The sequence below is a fragment of the Myotis lucifugus genome, unplaced genomic scaffold (assembly GCF_000147115.1).
Source record: "Myotis lucifugus unplaced genomic scaffold, Myoluc2.0 scaffold_2, whole genome shotgun sequence".
Lineage (NCBI taxonomy): Eukaryota > Metazoa > Chordata > Mammalia > Chiroptera > Vespertilionidae > Myotis > Myotis lucifugus.
In genome coordinates, this window is record NW_005871050.1 from 28,757,541 (window position 1) to 28,776,682 (window position 19,142).

Genomic DNA, 19,142 nt, shown 5'->3' on the forward strand with positions numbered 1-19,142 from the left:
TGGGATTCATTCCAGGGGCACAAGGATGGTTCAACATTCACAAATCAATCAAGTAATACACTACATTAACAAAAGAAAGGATACCAATCCTATGATCTTGTCAATAGATTCAGAAAAAGCATTTGATAAGATACAACATCCATTTATGATTAAAACACTCAATAAAATAGGAATAGAAGGAAAGTACCTCAACTTAATAAAGGCCATATATGATGAACTCTCATCCAATATCATACTCAATCGTGAAAAACTAAAAGCTTTTCCCCTAAGATCAGGAACAAGACAAGGATGTCCACTCTCACCATTCAACATAGTAGTGGAAGTACTAGCCTGAGCAATAAAGCAAGAGAAAAAAATAAAAGGCATCTAAATAGGGAAGAAAGGAGTCAAACTGTCACTTTTTGTGGATGACATGATGCTGTATATAGAAAACCCTAAAGACTCTACAAAAAAAACCCTACTGGAAACAATAAACAAATACAGTCAAGTTGCAGGATACAAAATCAATGTACAAAAATCCATTGCCTTCCGCTATACCAACAACAAAACTTCAGAAAAAGAAATGGAGAAAACAATTCCTTTTGCAATCACAACCAAAAGAATAAAATACCTAGGACTAAACTTAACAAAGAATGTGAAAGACCTATATACTGAAAATTACAAAACTTTATTAAATGAGATTGAAAAAGACGCAACAAAATGGAAAAACATCCCATGTTCATGGATTGGAAGACTCAACATAGTTAAAAATGGCCATTTTACCCAAAGCAATATACAGATTTAATGCAATCCCCATCAAAATCCCAATGTCATTTTTTAAAGAAATAGAATGAGAAATCGTCAGATTTGTATGGAACCACAAAAGACCCAGAATAGTCAAAGCAATCCTGAAAAAAGAAAGAACAAGGCTGGAGGTATTACACTACTTGACTTCAAAATATACTACAGAGCTACAGTAATCAAAACAGCATGGTATTGGCAGAGAAACAGATACACAGATCAATGGAACAGAATAGAGAGCCCAGCTATAAAACCACACATATATGGACAGATAATTTTCCACAAAGGAGACAGAAATGCACATTGGAGCAAAGGTAGTCTCTTCAATAAATGGTGCTGGGAAAACTGGAAAGCCACATGCAAATGAATGAAACTGGATTGCAGTTTGTCCCCATGTACAAAAATTAACTCAAAAAGGATAAAAGACTTAGACATAAGACCCGAAACTATAAGTCACAAAGAAAAAAATATAGGTACCAAACTTATAGACCTGAGTGGTAGAGAACATTTTATGAACTTGACCCCAAAGGCTAGGGAGGTAAAGGCAAAAATAAATGAATGGGACTATATCAAACTGAAGAGCTTCTGCACAGCAAAAGAAATGGACAACAAAACAAACAGGCAGCCAACCAGATGGGAGATGATATTTGCAAGCAGTAGCTACGACAAAGGTTTAATTTCCAAAATATATAAGGAACTCATAAAACTCAACACCAAACAAACAATCCAATCAAAAAATGGGCAGAGGATCTGAAAATACACCTCTCCCAAGAAGACATACAAGTAGCCAATAGATATATGAAAAGATGTTCAACCTCACTGGAAATTAGGGAAATGCAAATTAAAACTGCAATGAGATACCACCTTACACCAGTTAGAGTGGCCATTATCAGTAAGACAAGCAACAACAAGTGTTGGAGAGGTTGTGGGGAAAAGGGAACCCTTATTCATGGTGGGAGTGTAGACTGATACAACCACTATGGAAAGCAGTCTGGTGATCCCTCAAAAAATTAAAAATAGAGCTACCATACGACCCAGCAACCCCACTCCTGGGTATATACCCGAAAAACTTGAAATCATTTATACACAAAGATATATGCACCCCTATGTTCATTGCAGCATTATTCACAGTGGCCAAGAATTGAAAACAGCCAAGTGCCCTACAATAGAGGATGGATAAAGAAGATGTGGTATATATACACAATGGAGTACTATGCGGCCATAAGAAAGGATGGAATAGCCTCATTTACAACAACATGGATGGAACTTGAGAACATTATGCAAAGTGAAATAAGTCAAACAGATAAAGCTAAGAACTATATGATTTAACTCATATGTGGAATATAAAACTGAAACTTATATACCCAAACAGCAGTGTGGTGGTTGCCAGAGGGAAGGGGGTGAGGGAAGAAAGGGGTTCTAATATGAGGTTACAGGAGAAGATTTGACTTTGGGTGGTGGGCACATGGTCCTATATACAGATTTTGTAAATTAGTAATTCACACATGTAACCTATATGTTCATGTACACTAATGTCACTCCAATAAATTTTTTTAAAAAAGAATTACTTTCAGAGTTGGTTAAAAAAGCAGAATTTTTTAGTCCTACCTCCAGACAAAATGAAGTTAGTGTCATATAGAATGTATGTCATTATTTAGAAACATAGTTGTGTAAGTTACCTTTTTATCTGTCTCATGTATGCTGTCTAGGCTGTATATTCCACTTAGGGAACTGAAAATAATGTTTTCCACAGGGTATGACCTAAGGAACTTATTTCTAACTTTTAACTCAGATAGTCCTGTACTTTCTGATTTAATTTTTAACTATCTGTATATGATACCTAGCATTATATTGCCATTTGAGAACTCAAATGGGTTGGGTTCAGTGACTTTAGTAAAAGTTCACACAAAGTAGTTTTTCTGATTATAATAATGATACTGTCTGTTGTGGAAATTTTAGGAAATAATACATTAAAGTATAAATAAGTAAATCACAAATACCTATAATCCTACCAACCAGACATCAGTCTCTTAAATAATCTCTATAGTTATGTTTGAAGTAGGATGTCAGGATCTTTAAAAATCTTGGAAATTTCAGACTTTAATGACTAACCTGAGTAAAGACTGTAGAATTAGTCCTATTGTTAGTGATTTAGGCATAAATATAATAGGAATCTTTTTTATACTTCTGCTGATATTTTTAAACATTATTTTATTAAAATTAATTCAAGGAAACATTACTTTAGTGCTTTTACTAAATGACCAACTAAAATATTTGCATTGTGCCTATAACAGGAATACAAAAGAGATTCACAAATGTGTACCTGTCAAAATCAATTTGCATGCAGATGGTGTTTTCAAACCTTCTGTCTTATTATTTTTAACATTATTTTAATTTTATTTTTTAAATAGAAAACTGATTTTAATGATTATAGGAGATGTCAAGGATATGAAACAAATGTTAAATTGCCCTGTACATCCAGCATAGAGACAGTATATCAGAGTGGTTAAGAGTAAGGGCTCTGCAGTCATGCTGCCTAGACTTTCTAACTCTATCATTTACTTTCTAACTCTGTGGCTTTTGGCATATCATTTAAACTCTCAATACCTCATTTTCCTTATCTTTAAAATGAGAGTAATAATAATACTACCTCATTAGGTTGTGACAAGGATTAAGTAGCTTAATACATGTAAAAGAGCTTGGAACAGTGCCTGGCACATATTAAGCATTCAACATATGTTAGCTATTATTGGTCCTTTAAAAATTTAATTTTTCTAGGCATGAATATCACTTCTAATAACAATGTTGAATAAGTTATTAATAAAACTTATTCCACTGGAAACTCATTAATTTGGAAAAGGTGGAATAAAAGGTGATAAAACTATCTTCTCTCACAGTATGGCCTGGTAGTGTGCTAGAGAAATGAATAATTGACACAAATTAAACAAAGAGGCTCCTGTGTATATTTTAAAAGTCCTAGTTGATTATGTGTTCATTAAATATTTACTTAACATTAAAAGCAAAAAGTCTGAAACATTTTCTAACTTTGACAATGAAAGGAGAAAATGGAACCAATATCAGATGCAATAATATAATTAGCATTTTGAGTTGAGATTGTACAGTGAGACTTTAAAAAACAAATATAGCAGAAATTGTTTCATTATTTCAGTATTACTTACCTTATAAAATTGTTGTGATGCCATTTTATGCAACATATGTGAGTTTGCTAAATTATGAAAAGTTATGTAAAAATATCATTACTGTGTGGCACATGGTGCCAGCACCCACAGATACTTGATGATGAGGCTTGTGAGAACTCAATAGTGGGCTGGTGAGAGGGGAATAAACTGAAACCAATAGAGCTAACCTGGAAGAAGGGTATTCAGAATTCCAAAATGTAGTGTCTGAGATAGCAATCAGAACTGCTATTCCTGCATCCTCATCTGTTAGGCAGGAACATGGCCAGGGAGAGTTATGAGATGTGAGCAGTTTTTCACAGCAGGATGACTGAATAGTCGAGGTGACAGGGAGACTCACTTAGGGTGTATTAGGACCCTGGCCCATAGGTGGGGGTATAGGAGGCAGGGTCCAGTTCTTGAGGACTGTGGGGGAGTTGGCAACTAGATGAAGGTTTAGAATAGGATAGGGCTCAAAGTCACAGCTGGAAAAGAGAAAACGAACCAGGCACTGCATGAGAGGCTTTCTCATGTCACCTGGACAGTCACAGTACAGGTTATAAAAAAACGCCTGTGCTTCAGTGGACACACTGGATCCTGAATTTAGGGAAAGCAGATTAATTCTAAATCCCACGCTGAAAGGAGCTCTGGCCTCTCACTTGTGAGAGGCAGGGCAGCACGGGCAGTGGGAAGCTATACCTGTAGACTAAATGTCTTCAATAACTGGAGCTGGCATTTAGTCAAGAGTCAATGAATGCTGAATGAAGCATGATTTAATTCATACAAATGTTATATTACAAAGGAGTCACCATGGAAGGTTATATACATTGATGTAAATTATGCTACCAATGCTCAAAATATTTTGGAATTGTCTTTAGATGTACCACCAAGAAAATGGGTATCATTATGGTTTCAGTCTGCTTACAAATCAGATTTGCCTCCAAGTAATTTCTAGATACATCTATATATCACATCTACTTTCAAAATATGAAGATTTTCTACTATGAGGATATTCAAAAGAATGTGCTACAGGCCCCAAGGCAATTCTAAAGGAGTAGTTTCCAAGGTAATTTGAGCAATAACAAGAGCATTGGAGTAAGTGGATAGCCCTCCAAAGTGACTGCTTCGAAGGTGATGCCACTCCTTGGAATGTATATGTTTGAGTGTATTTGTTAAACAAACCATTCACAATAATTTATAGTAACACACTATATATCTGAAGCATATTATAAATTGGACTTCTTCAAATCCAAGTTATGCTGGCATAAAATAGCATAGATTCATACTAAGCTAAATTGGAGTAAAAGTATAATTGGCACTTTAGCAAAAATAATTGTATTAAATCAACTGTAATAATAATCTGTAAACACAAAATAATAAATCATGACAATTTTGTTGATATTGTATTTTGAGAAACAAAAGAATCACCAATATTTTGTCAATAACTAAATACTTCAAAACATTAAAAGAGAAAATAATGTGAATTTTTGAAAAAATATTCTAAATTAAATGGAAATAAAGATTACATGCCAAACCTACATCCACCATCATACTCAATGGGCAAAAACTAGAACCATTTCCCCTAATAACTGGAACAAGACAGGCATGCCCACTCCCATTGCTCCTGTTCAACATAGTACTAAAAGTGCTAGCCATAGCCATCAGACAAGAAATAAAAGACATCCAAATTGGAAAAGAAGTAAAACTGTCACTATTCACAGATGACATGATATTATACATTGAAAACCTAAACACTCCATCAAAAAACCAAAAGATTTAATAAATGAATTCGACAATGTAGCAAGACACAAAATTAACACCCAGAAATCTATGGCTTTTTCATACACCAATAATGAACTTACAGGGAGAGAAACAACAAAAACACTCCCATTTTTCATTGCACAGACAAACTTAAGATACTTAGGAATAAACTAAGGAGGTAAAAGACATGTACTCGGAAAACTACAGGACATTGAAAAAAGAGATAGAGGAAGATAAACAAATGGAAGAATATACCTTGTTCATGGATTTGGTAGAATCAACATCATTAAAATATCCATACTACCCAAAGAATCTATAGATTTAATGCAATTCCCATTAAATACCAATGGCATACTTCACAGACCTAGGAAAAAACTCTTCAAAAATTCATATGGAACAAAAAAAGACCCCAAATAGCTGCAGCAATCTTGAGAAAGAAGAACAAAGTTGGAGGGATAATAATAATAGATATCAAGCTATATTACAAAGCCACTGTTCTCAAAACTGCCTGATACTGGCACAAGAACAGACATATAAAGCAATGGAACAGAACAGAGATCCCAGAAATCAACCCAAGCCATTATGCTCAATTAATATTTGACAAAGGAGGCAAGAGCATACAATGGAATCAAGACAGTCTCTTCAATAAATGGTGTAGAGAAAATCGGACAGATACATGCAAAAAAAAAATGAAACTGGACCACCAACTTACACCATACACAAAAATAAACTCAAAGTGCATAAAGGACTTAAACGTAAAACAGGAAACCATAAAAATCTTAGGAGAATCCATAGGCAGCAAAATATCAGACATATGTCGGAGTAATATCTGTACTGATACAGCTCCTAGGGCAATGGGGACTAAGGAGAAAATAAACAAATGGGACTACATCAAAATAAAAAGCTTCTGCACAGCAAAAGAAACCATCAACAAAACAACAAGAAAGAGAACACATTTGCCAATGTTATATCCAACAAGGGTTTAATCTCCAAAATTTATAGGGAACTCATACATCTTAACAAAAGGAAAATAAACAATCCAATCAAAAAATGGGCAAAGGACCTAAATAGACACTTTTCAAAAGTGGACATACAGAAGGCCATATAAAAACATGCTCAAAGTCACTAATCATCTGAGAGATGCAAATCAAAAACGACAATGAGATACTATCTCACACCTGTCAGAATGGCTATCATCAACAAATCAACGAACTGACAAGTGCTGGCGAGGATTTGGAGAAAAAGGAACTTTGTGCACTGTTGGTGGGAATGCAGACCAGTGCAGCCACTGTGGATAACAGTATGGAGTTTCCTCAAAAAATTAAAAATGGAACTCCCATTTGACCCAGTGATCCCACTTCTGGGAATATATCCCAAGAAATCAGAAACACCAATCAGAAAGGATATATGCACCCCTACATTCATAGCAGCACAATTTACAATAGCTAAGATTTGGAAACAGCCTAAGTGCCCATCAGCAGATGAGTGGATTAAAAAACAGTGGTATATATACACAATGGAATACTATGCTGCTGTAAAAAGGAAGGAACTCCTACCATTTGCAACAGCATGGATTGGACCTGGAGAACATTATGCTAAGCGAAATAAGTCAGTCAGAGAAAGATAAATATCATATGATCTCACTCATTTGTGGAATATAGAGAACAACACAAACAGATTCAGAGACAGAGAAGCATCCAACAGACCTTCAAACTTCAGAGGGAAGGCAGAGGATGGTGGGGGTGGGGACTAAGAGATCAACCAAAGGACTTGTATGCATGCATGTAAGTATAACCAATGGACACAGACACTAGAGGGGTGAGGGTATGTGCTAGGGGGTGGGGTGGCCAATGGGGAAAAAAGGATACATATGTAATACTATATGTAATACTTTAAACAATAAAGAATAAAAAAGTAAATAAAGATTGTACCAGCTTTTGTAGAAGTCTAACAAATTATGAATAATTTACTAACATTTATTAAAAAGATGTTAAAGTTCATTTGATGCAAACAGATAACATTGGAAAAACCTAAGGCAAGATGCCTTTTTATTAACTATGCAGTGTTATTTGTAGGGCTATCTGTTATTTGTAAATCTGATACACATTAAGTTTATCTTGAGCCTGGAAATAAAAGTCCTTCAGGATATAACCCCAACCTAATTTTCTGCCCTTCCCTCCTATAATTCTCTTACATGTAATCTGTTTTCTGTTAAAAATTGAACTGCTTATTAAATATACCCTATAATCTTCTGCTCTTGTACCTTGAAATACATCCTTCCTTTTTCCTATACTCAGGTACTATAGTGTAGGGATAAAAATGCATTCTAGAGCCACAATGCTTATGTTTGGGAATCTGGCATTGCCACTGAAATAGTCCAAGAAATAATTTAAGAAAAACTTAAATAGAAGTTTCATTGAAAACAAAATATATTGCTAAATCTTTTATTTAAGATTTGGTTATTGATAAAATAAATTTTCTAGGCCCTTTATTTTTATTTCTCTCACTCTCCTTTGCTAGGCCAATTCCATGGCAGCATATTCCAGACAAAATCTTTGATTTTCCCACATCAACCTAACCCCTTATGGCCTTCATAGATAGAGGTGGGATTGGGGGACCTCTCTTTGTACTAGTCACAATGAACTGAAGAGAAAACCAGGTCATTACCAAAACCTAGGGACTAAACAAGATGAACCAGGATAGCTCCAGACCCATGGAATTAAAGCAATATCAATAACCTGCTTGTGAGGGCTGGGGTCTTGCTTTCTATTTTATTTGCCTCCGTTCAAATTGTCAATAGGGGTGGCTTTTTGACTTGAAGTAATTGAAGAGAAGTCTAGATAAAATTAGTGAAAACTGTGATTTTTAGACTATTCAGAAAGTAATGGTATTTTATTAATTTAACTATATATAGTAAGTAAAATCAGAATAATAAAGAACCACCAAATAGTATTTTTTGGGAACTTGTTTAATAGGTAAACCCATACCCCTTCATAAAATATTATTTATAGCTGAATGATTTCAAAGTAGTCAAAATCCATTTATTCTCCTAAGTAAATTTGGCATTCCTTTTGCAACTTTATTTCTATAATGCCTTATTTAGCAATACCTGTGTTAAAATTCTTCTGAAAATGCAAAAGTAAACGTAATCTCTGCCTATGTCTGAATTAAATTATAATATATGGGCTAATTGTTTCCCCCTTTTTAAAATTTTTGACAACTATACACATCAATGATTCCATGCTCATTAAAAATAATTCATTTTGACCTTATTTTTACAAAACCAAGAACGATTTCTTTTTTTAGGTGTCTAACTTTCATTGCCATCCAATGATGTACCAAGTCATAAAGAACTATGGGAACTTAACAGAGTTTCATTACAAGTTTAAAATATATTTAATGGAAGATGATTTTTGAAATTATCTGGAATTTTTCATAAACCTAAAAGTAAACAAATGAGCCTCTTTTAATTTAATATTTCCTCTGTCTATTTATTCTTTATTTTAGCCAAACTTAACACACTTGTCAGTAATTTTTTCCTGTTTTTCTGTCTCATTCTCATACTCTATCTAAAAAAGAATTGAGACAGAAAATGTACCTTCGGTACTTTGAAAAGTTTCCCTCAAGAGGCCTGTTTTCTTCATTTGTTTAGGGAAAAGTCTCTGTCCTGAATCCTTTTCACAACAGAAAACTCGTAGGAGAAATGACCCTTACCTCTGGTCAAATTCGGTTCTGTCCCCTCACTCAAATTTCATTTTTTATAAGGTTTCTCACCTGATGACAGCGACGTACTTTCCCAATTACCCCTTGTTGAGTAGCAGGTTTGGCAGGTACAAGTTGTCTTTATACGCTACGCCCCAGTCCACTAAGTGTGGACTGACTGTTTCTCACTCTTCAAAGGATCTTATCTGACCAAGGTCCGTTGGAAGCCTCAGGCCCACGGCGTTCACGTTCTGACGCACAGGACATTGTCCAAGTAACAAGGGGCACGGGCCAATTTTTTCGGTCTGAACAGCCGTTATACCCCCTAAAAAATATATCCCAACCGAAGCGTGCTGGTCCAGGATAAATCATGTTTATCCATGTAAAACAAGGCACAGCGGCTACTTTCACTTAGAACACCCAAATCTACCCACAAGGAAAGGTAGTTTTCACTCTCAAATTCGTGTTAACAATCATTAGAGTGTGAGAGTGGAGTGAAAGCCGTTAGGCAACCTACACTTGTTCATATTGGCTTTCTGACATTTGATCAGCATCCATCCTCTGTATGATAAAACTCTAACACACACCCTGATAAACTGAGTTTTGTTAAAGCGTCTTGCTTAGAGTGTCTTGCGCAGGGGAATTTAGGGTCTGTTCTATCTGCGATTTGTGGGGGGTTTTTATTATTATTTCTCAGCGTTGTAAGTATCTAGACTCCTCCCTACTTTCTCTGAGAGCTACGGAATCTGAGGACCCCTTATTTCCCCCACGTAAGGTATGGGTTCCTCACCTGGGTCAGTTTTCGGGTCGCTGGCTAGGCTCCGAAAATAGCCCAGAGCTCTGTGTACCTCTGTTGCCTAGGTAACAACTTTGTCCCACCCCCCTTTCCACCCCTCACCTCCGGGTTCCCGCTTGACTTTCCTGACCAATCATAGAAGAATCGTCTTTGAAACAATACCAAAATCAACCAATCCGAGCGCGCGCCAGTCAGGGTCAACGGCTGCCCTTTTCACTTAAGTACGTCCAGGAGTTAGCCCCTGTCCTGTCAGCTTCACGCAGCCGGAGTTTGTCCACTTTGCAGTCCGGCTCTTTCCGGCTCAAGTAGGTCCCAGCCCGCCTCTCTGTCCGTTACCTAGTTGCTATGGGGCCCTGATAGTCATCGGCAGCCGCGCTAGCCACCAACTTTGTTTGCGGGGTTTTCGTTTGTCCTGGTCATCCTGCTGCAGGCTCGCTCATCGTTAAGCTTTTCCCTTACATGAGTTACAGATCCGACAACTCCGGAGCAGTGGGAGCGGAAGTGTGGGCTCAATGGTGCGGGGGTTGGAGGTTTTGCTGCCGCCTATACGCGCTTCCCACGCCCCCCCTCTGCCCGATGGCAGAGTTCAGTTCCGTCCAGGCTCAGCGTTCTTGTGTGTAGAGCGGGATCGCGCTTCCCCCCTCCCCCACCCCCACCCCCACCCCCACCCCCACCCCCACCCCCACCCCCGCTGTTGTGGGCAAGTTTTCTGGGTCTGCAGCCAAAGTGGGAGCACCCCGTCGGCCGCCACGTGGGACCTGTTAGGCACCAGCTGGAGCTCCCAGTGGCTCCCACTCCCGGGGACATCGCGGGACCTGGTGCCCAGCTTTCCCAGCCTTACAGTTGAGATAACGCACGTGCCTCGCCGGCTTGACAATTTGAATCTTCACTTCACTTAGAGGTACAGGTTGTGACCCTAGATTCCCACAGATTCCGTGGTTTGGTTTTAAACAAAGAGAAAAAAGAAATGGCTCAGTAAATGTTTGCATTATTCGGAACTGATTAGCTGTGTTCCTTGGTGGGACCGTGCATTCATTTGTTTTGCAAACAAGGATAGAAAGGTTTTAACAGATGGCTACTTTTGGTTATCCAGGGTTTGGAATTAGATAATGAATTAAATAAACTGCTCTCCTTTCTGCTATTGCTTTTCTAACTTATACTCTATCTGGCGAGGGGGATAGTGAAGTTTAAGTAATTTGCCTATTCTACTTGTTATTACCACGGTAAACAACAACAGCAGCAGCAAACAACAAACGGAGGTAGTATATTTGTTATTTGCCAAAGTTAAGTTATTGGATTTTCCATAATATCCCTTCCAGCGGTTCTCAACCTGTGGGTCGCGAACAATGAAAATACATCCTGCATATCAGATATTTACATTACGATTCATAACAGTAGCAAAATTACAGTGATGAAGTAGCAACAAAAATAATTTTATGGTTGGGGGTCACCACAACATGAGGAACTGTATTATAGGGTCGCGGCATTAGGAAGGTTGAGAACCACTGCAAGCTTTCCTCCTTTGTTTGTTTGTTGTCCCTTATTCCTATAGATGATCAGAATTTAAGTTTCTTCAGTTTCATTTTGCATGATACTTATGGAGCTTAAATTATGTATGTTATGCTATTTCCTTCTTGCTTTTTTTTGCTTTTTTGGTTTCTATTCTACCCCAATTTGCATTATTCTAAGTCCATAATGCCTAGCTTGTGCTTTTCAGACCTTTTGGCTGTGACTCACAGTTAAGAAATAAATTTTATATTATGACCCAGTACATAATACAGATATATAACTGATAACTGTTTTGCAGAATAAGTACGTAACTACATGCAATGTACTCTAATGCTTTCCACTAATAAATTGTTATTCACAGTTTGAAAAGACACTGACCTTAGACCATTGGTTTTCAAACTTGTGTGTGTTTTATCAATCACTTAGTATATATGTTACAAATGCAGATTTCCTTGGCTAACTCCAGGAACTGGTTCAGTGGGTCTGTGGTGTTTCATATATCATATATAAAGTTCTTGGTACAGTGTCAGGTGCACAAGTATTAAATACAGAGTAGTTTTCTTCTTAGGGAACACAGGCTTTTTATCTTTAGAGATATAATCACCTCTTCAAGGTTTGGCCTGCCCCTGGCAAGGTAGAGACCAATGTTAAGCACTGTATTCTCCAGGGTTGAGGAGATAGGAAGGTAGGGGATGAGTCCTGGATCTGAGAAATCTTCAAGCATTTTACCTCCTTGGAGAATTTCATAAATACAGAAATTATGGCTTAAGGAACACAAAGATTAGAGAGGTTCAGTAAGATAGATCTCACTTGATTGAGTCTAATATTCTTGTCCATTCTGACTAGCAGGTCAGATCTAGGGGCAGAAGTTTAAACAAGAAGAGGGCTTTCCTGTTTTGCCTATCCCAGAAGCAGAGGCTAAAGTTTTTCTGGCTTTTGATGGCTAGGTTGGCTTTAGAGCAGGGGTGGGCAAACTTTTTGACTCGAGGGCCACAATGGGTTCTTAAACTGGACCGGAGGGCCGGAACAAAAGCATGGATGGAGTGTTTGTGTGAACTAATATAAATTCAAAGTAAACATCATTACATAAAAGGGTACGGTCTTTTTTTTTTTTTTTAGTTTTATTCATTTCAAACAGGCCGGATCCGGCCCGCAGGCCGTAGTTTGCCCAGGGCTGCTTTAGAGTAATGAAACTTGAGAGATTTAAAAGGTAAAATACACCTAAAAGTTTCCATGGGGTATAGTTATGAAAAAGGAATATAGTTCAGCTAATTATTTTATAAAATACTAGAGGCTCGGTGTATGAAATTCATGCGCTGGGCAGGGGGGGGTCCCTCAGCCCGGCCTTCACCCTCTCACAGTCCGGGAGCCCTCATGGGATGTCAAACTGACAGCTTAGGCCCGGTGCACTGGACCTCTAGTAACTGATATTTCTGTTCTCTGATTTTATCTATATGTATCCATATTTTTACATAATCTTCCTTTTTGTTTATACAGTTTTATTCCTTTGATTTGATACTATCCTGGGAATTTTTCTATGTTGATAGTCTTCATATTTTTTATTATTAATAGCAGCCTAACATTTCATAGAGTGGTATGACCATAATTTACTCAGCCTAACTAAACCAACAATAGAAGATTTATTTCCAGTTATTCCATGCTATCATTAACACTGTGAAGTCTTGGCTATTTAAAACCATTTATATAACTTTTGCCTTCCGTGAAACTCAGGAGGAATCCTAACAGGAAGGCCAAGGATGTTGACATGAGCTGTGAGTTTTTGCCACCCTTGAATATATGAATTTGCCCATATAGGTTTGTATATGTTGGAGCAACAGTGATCAACCACATTATTCATTATACATATGAGACTTAGGTTGAATGTATGTTTTTAACTAATAAGTATAAACATTTTCAAAATGATTTCTTTTAAAAATATGAGGCATAGCAGATTCAAGTACCACACTAACGCATTCATCACATTTTTTGTGTGTGGTGATAACATTTAAGATCTACTCTCTTAGCAACTTTCAAGTATATAATACAGTATTGTTAACTATAATCACCTGCTGTACATTAGGTCCCCAGAACTTGTCTTATTTAGCGAATTGTATTACTTGAATACTAGAGGCCCAATGCACAAAATTCGTGCAAGGGGCTTGGCCCTCACAACCACAGCGGCTTGCCTTGGCCCTCGCAGCCCCGGCTTCGTCTGAAACGTGTTCAGCTGTCTGGTCTAATTAGTATATTATGCTTTTATTATTATAGATTATATAATTATATTATTATAAAATTAGCTATTTATTATCTATTACTTGTAAATAATAGCTATTGTTTAATAAAGGTTTATTATGTGTCAGATATCATGGCAAATTTATCTCATTTAATTCTCACCTCAAAGAGATGTTTGCGCTCTTTGATCAACATTTTTTCAGTCCCCCAGCCCCTGGCAGCCACCATTCTACTCTTTGTTTCTGTGATTTAGGTATTTTAGGTTCTACATGAAAGCAAGAATATAGCCCTAGCCAGTTTGGCTTAGTGGATAGAACGTCAGCCTGCAGACCAAAGGGTCCCGGGTTTGATTCTGTTCAAGGGCACGTACCTTGGTTGCGGGCCCTGGTCGGGTTCCTGCAGGAAGCAACCAATAGGTGTGTTTCTTTCACATTGATATTTCTCTCTGTCTTTCCTTCTCTCTTCCACTCTCTCAAAATCAATGGGAAAATATACTCGGGTGAGGATTAAAAAATAAATAAATGAAAATAAAGGGATCTTGTTAACAAAAATAATAAAGCAAGAACATAGTTGTCTTTCTCTGACTTCTTTCATCCATAATGCCCTCACAGTACAATCACATAATTTCTTCAAAGTCCATTCATGTTGCAAATGACAAGATTTCCTGTATTTTGATGCCTGAATAATATCTCCACTATATATGCCACATTTTGACACTTAGGCTGTTTCCATGTCCTGACAATTGTGAATAATGCTGCAATGAATATGGGTTACAGATATTTCTTTGGGATAGTGATTTCATTTCAGATAAATATCAAAAGTGGTACTGCTGGGTCATAAGGTAGTTATATTTTTAATTTTTTAAGGAATCTCCTTACTATTTTCTATAGTGGTTTTACTGATTTTCATTTTTACCAAACAGTGCACAAGGGCTCCCTTTTCTCCACATCCTCGCCAACATTTGTCATTTCTTTCTTTTGGATAATAGCAATTTTACCAGGCCTGAGGTGATGTATACTTATGGTTTTGATTTGCATTTTCCTGGTGAATAGTGATGCTGAACATCTTTTTATGTACCTGTTGGCCTTTTGTATATCCTCTTTGAAAAAATGTCTATTCAGGTCCTCTGTCCATTTTTTAATTTGATTATTTGCTTTTTTGCTGTTGAGTTCCTTATATTTTTGGATATTAACCCCTTATCAGATATTTTATTTACAAATATTTTCTCCAATTTTGTAGGTTGCTTTTTTATTTTGTTGGTGGTTTCCTTTGCTATGCAAAGGAGTTTGGGTTTGATATAGTCCCACTTGTTTGATTTTTATTTTATTGCATTTGCTTTTGGTGTTATATCCTAAAAATTGTTGCCCAGACCAATGTCTTACAAGCAATGTACTAGTATGCTTGTATAAAGCTTTTATGAATACTATACTTCATAATTCCCCAGAGTTTTGTTTGTTTGTTCTACTTCTCCAACATTTTGGTAAAGTTTCTTCTAAAGGTGGGTTTGTCTTTGAGGCTGTCATCTGCATTTGAATGCTATTCTTTTTGTTTGTTGTTTCTTTGACTAGTTCTCTAGAGTTTTCCTCTCTTCTTTCTACTTCCCCCTCAACTTAACCCTGTTCTCTACCTCTCTGCTCTCTTGGGTTCCTCTGCCCGCTTTCCACGTAGCCATGCTTTCTCTTTGGGCCTCTCTGCCCTCCACACCCATTCTCTCTTAAGTCTTCTTTTCTCTCACACAACTTCTCTGCTCCTCCAAGATTCTCCCTCCTTTTTTCCCATTTTATATTTTCACCAGAAATATATGAGGATTCCTATTTCTCCATATCCTTGCTTTCATTTGTTATTTTCTGTTTTTTTTTAATTTAGATTTAAAAATTATTTTTCAATTACAGTTGACATTCAATATTATATTAGATGCAGATGTACAGCATACTGGTATAGACATTTATATAACTGACAAAACGATCCCCCCCCATAAATCTAGTAACCACCTTCACCATGCATAGTTATTACAATATTATTGATTATATTCCCTATGGTGTACTTTACATCTGCATGACTATTTTGTAACTGCCAATTTGTACTTCTTAATCATTTCACCTTTTTCAACCAGTTCCCAACCCCCTCCCGTTTGGCAACCAACAACTTGTTCTCTCTATCTATGAAATTATCCTCTCTTTAGTACTTCTACCCACCCTCCCCTTTGGTCACACCCCTAGTCTTTCCAATTTTGTTACTGCTAAAGGCATTCTCTGAGAATGAGACCTGTTTCATGGCAATTTACAGTCTTTTGCAATGTCGCACTTCTAGTATTTAGAAAGTTGGTCTTAATTTTGGAACTTAACATTTTTTTCTAGCCCTTAAAATAAGATTCTGACCTTATGGCTTTGACATGTTATAGTACAAAGGGGGAGAAAGGCAATTAATGTGAAAGGTAATCAGTAGTTATACTGCTTAAGATATTTAATATGAACTCAAACTAACGCACCATTTTCAGTAGCCTTATATTTTATTTTGGCATAAAATAAAATGGTTAAGTTTGATCCCTTTCAATTTCCTTAAAAATGGCTATGCTAATTTCACCTCTCTGTGTCAATATGTCTCTGGGGGCTCAAACATTTAGAATAAAACATTGGTAATTCAGTTTCAATTCCAGAGCTGGCATTTGTAACTATCAGTGCAAATAAGGATCCTATTGTACTTTGAGGTTAATACTTTCTTCTTGAGTAACATTTCTAGAAGACTTTCTTTTTTTTCTTTTTCTTTATTGATTAAGGTATTACAAATGTGCCCTTATTCTTCCATTGTCCCCCACCCCCCCAGTCCTGCCCTTACCCTCACCCCCTGTTGTCTGTGTCCATCTCTTATGCTTATATGCATGCATACAAGTCCTTTGGTTGATCTCTTCCCCATACCCCCACCCTCCCCTACCTTACCTCTGAGGTTTGAAGGTCTGTTGGATGCTTCTCTGTCTCTGAATCTGTTTTTGTTCATCGGTTTATGTTGTTCATTATAATCCACAAATGAGTGAGATCATGTGATATTTATCTTTCTCTGACTGACTTATCTCACTTAGCATAATGCTCTCCAGCTCCATCCATGCTGTTCCAAATGGTAGGAGTTCCTTCCTTTTTACAGCAGCATAGTATTCCACTGTATAGATGTGCCAAAGTTTTTTAATCCACACATCTGCTGATGGGCACTTAGGCTGTTTCCAAGTCTTAGCTATGGTAAATTGTGCTGCTAAGAACATAGGGGTCCATATATCCTTTCTGATTGGTGTTTTTTGATGGAACAAGGGGTTTTATTCAGTGAATTTGTACTTTTCCTTTGCTTCTCTGTGTCTCTCCTTAGTTTGGATAATTAATGATATATCAAAGAATCATATGTGTTATCAGAAGTTGTTATTTATCAGAATGGTTCTATAACAGGACTAATCACATTGCATGAATTTTTAGGCCAAATCAGTTAGTAATTATGTTCTTGAGGAGTTGAAATTAAGTCATGGAACTTGATGGTTGTCAAGTAACTGGGCAGGTTAGGGAGAATGTTGCCTCTAAGGAAAATCTACTTGCTTCCAAGAAGGTAGGGAAAAATTTAATAAATTATATAGCTGTGCTTCTATGCTAGTCACTGCTTGCATCTGTAGGGGAATAGTAGCAGAGTGATTTCCCCCAAATCATTTATACTGTGTGAGACAGAAGCCCCTAAACATTTATGTTTAAATGGTTTAGATTTAACCGTGGTCGGACAAAGCGGCTCTGCCAGCCACATGCGGCTCTTTGGCCCCTTGAGTGTGGCTCTTCCACAAAATACCACATGCGGGCGCGCACATACAGAGCGATAGAAACTTCGTGGCCCATGCGCAGAAGTCGGTATTTTGTGGAAGAGCCACACTCAAGGGGCCAAGGAGCCGCATGTGGCTCGCGAGCCGCAGTTTGCCAAGGAGCAGTTTGCCAACCACTGGCAAGGATCCTGTCTTAAAGTTACCTTGTTTCTGCTTTTTTGAGATGCAGATTATGTTCCTCATAATGTGTTGCTTGAGCAAATATTAAAATGGAAGTATTGTGTCTTGTTCCTTCACTTAACTACTTGCTTGACCTTGGGAAAGTTATTTAGTGTTTCAGAGCATCACTTTCCTCAACTATAGAATGATGATCAAAATACAGTTTTGATTTGTTGTAGGTAAATAAGGGGATTCTGATTTAGTAAGTGTTACATTTTCTCTTTCTTTCTTTATATTATGTAAGAGATTCAATAATTTAAATGGCAAAGTGGTATGTACTGAAATGACCTGCCATCGTTTATTGAATTTAGGTCAAATTTCCTACTACTCAGAATACTCCTTGGAATAATAAATTACGATAAGTAGTACACAGATAAGATAATTTGCATGCTGATGAGATATGTAGTATTTTTTTTTAATTGTAATTTGAAATCCATTTTATGTTCACTCTCTGGGCCAGCTAAGAGAGTACTACATAAATATCTATCCCTGATTTGTTGATCTTCCATTGACAGCAAGAAGAATGCTGACTTTATATTTGGAAAGCTTTCATACAGTGTTTTACATTAAATTAAATTAGACAAAGTAATATATGTGGAGGGCCCTCTGTAAACTTATTTTAAAAATATTTTAGTTATTTAATTGAACTGCAAGAATTTTAGAGGTGAGGAAACTGAGACTCCAATTTATTTAAGTGACTAGCACAGTCTGATCACCAAAAGAAAAATGGTGAAGCAACATTAATGGCAGTGGCACTCATTCGATTGTTTTCTTTCTTAAAAAGATTATTTTCTTTCTATACAGTTGTTTAGCTAATTCAGTAAGGCACATTTTGATTGGATAAGCAGGCAGGGAACAACTATCTTCCCATTCCCAGGAGCCCTTTCATTGAGCTCTGATGATTTCTTTGGGTGTAGGGGGTTTTCTGCAGAAGCTTTTTACCATCTAGTATTTCTTTCTTTGAACATGTGTGTTTGCATTAAGGCATCCAAGATAGAACTGTAAGCTGGGGCCAACATAAAAATCTATAGTTTTGTCAACTTTAAGCTCCTATAGTCAGACAGCATGGATAAGGAAAGATCACTTTGAAGAGAAATAGAGGTTACCTGCTGGAACTCAACAAAAACAGACAGTTATCCCTATTCATAGCCACGTATAGGGAGTATAAATTTATTTTATT

General features: G+C 36.9%; 1 protein-coding gene across 2 annotated transcripts in view; it reads right to left on the minus strand.

Moving 5' to 3' along the window:
- The window catches only part of PIH1D3 (PIH1 domain containing 3), a 62,550-nt gene extending 51,921 nt beyond the window's left edge, over nucleotides 1-10,629 (minus strand). Inside the window, exon 1 of one of the 2 annotated variants that reach the window (XM_014459639.2) lies at nucleotides 10,552-10,629. The gene's annotated coding sequence lies outside the window, so the exon portion shown is untranslated. Of the gene's footprint in view, nucleotides 1-10,209; nucleotides 10,242-10,551 lie in introns of those variants that run through there. The other variant, XM_014459633.2, reaches the window with a different exon arrangement.
- Nucleotides 10,630-19,142: the final 8,513 nt, after the last annotated feature.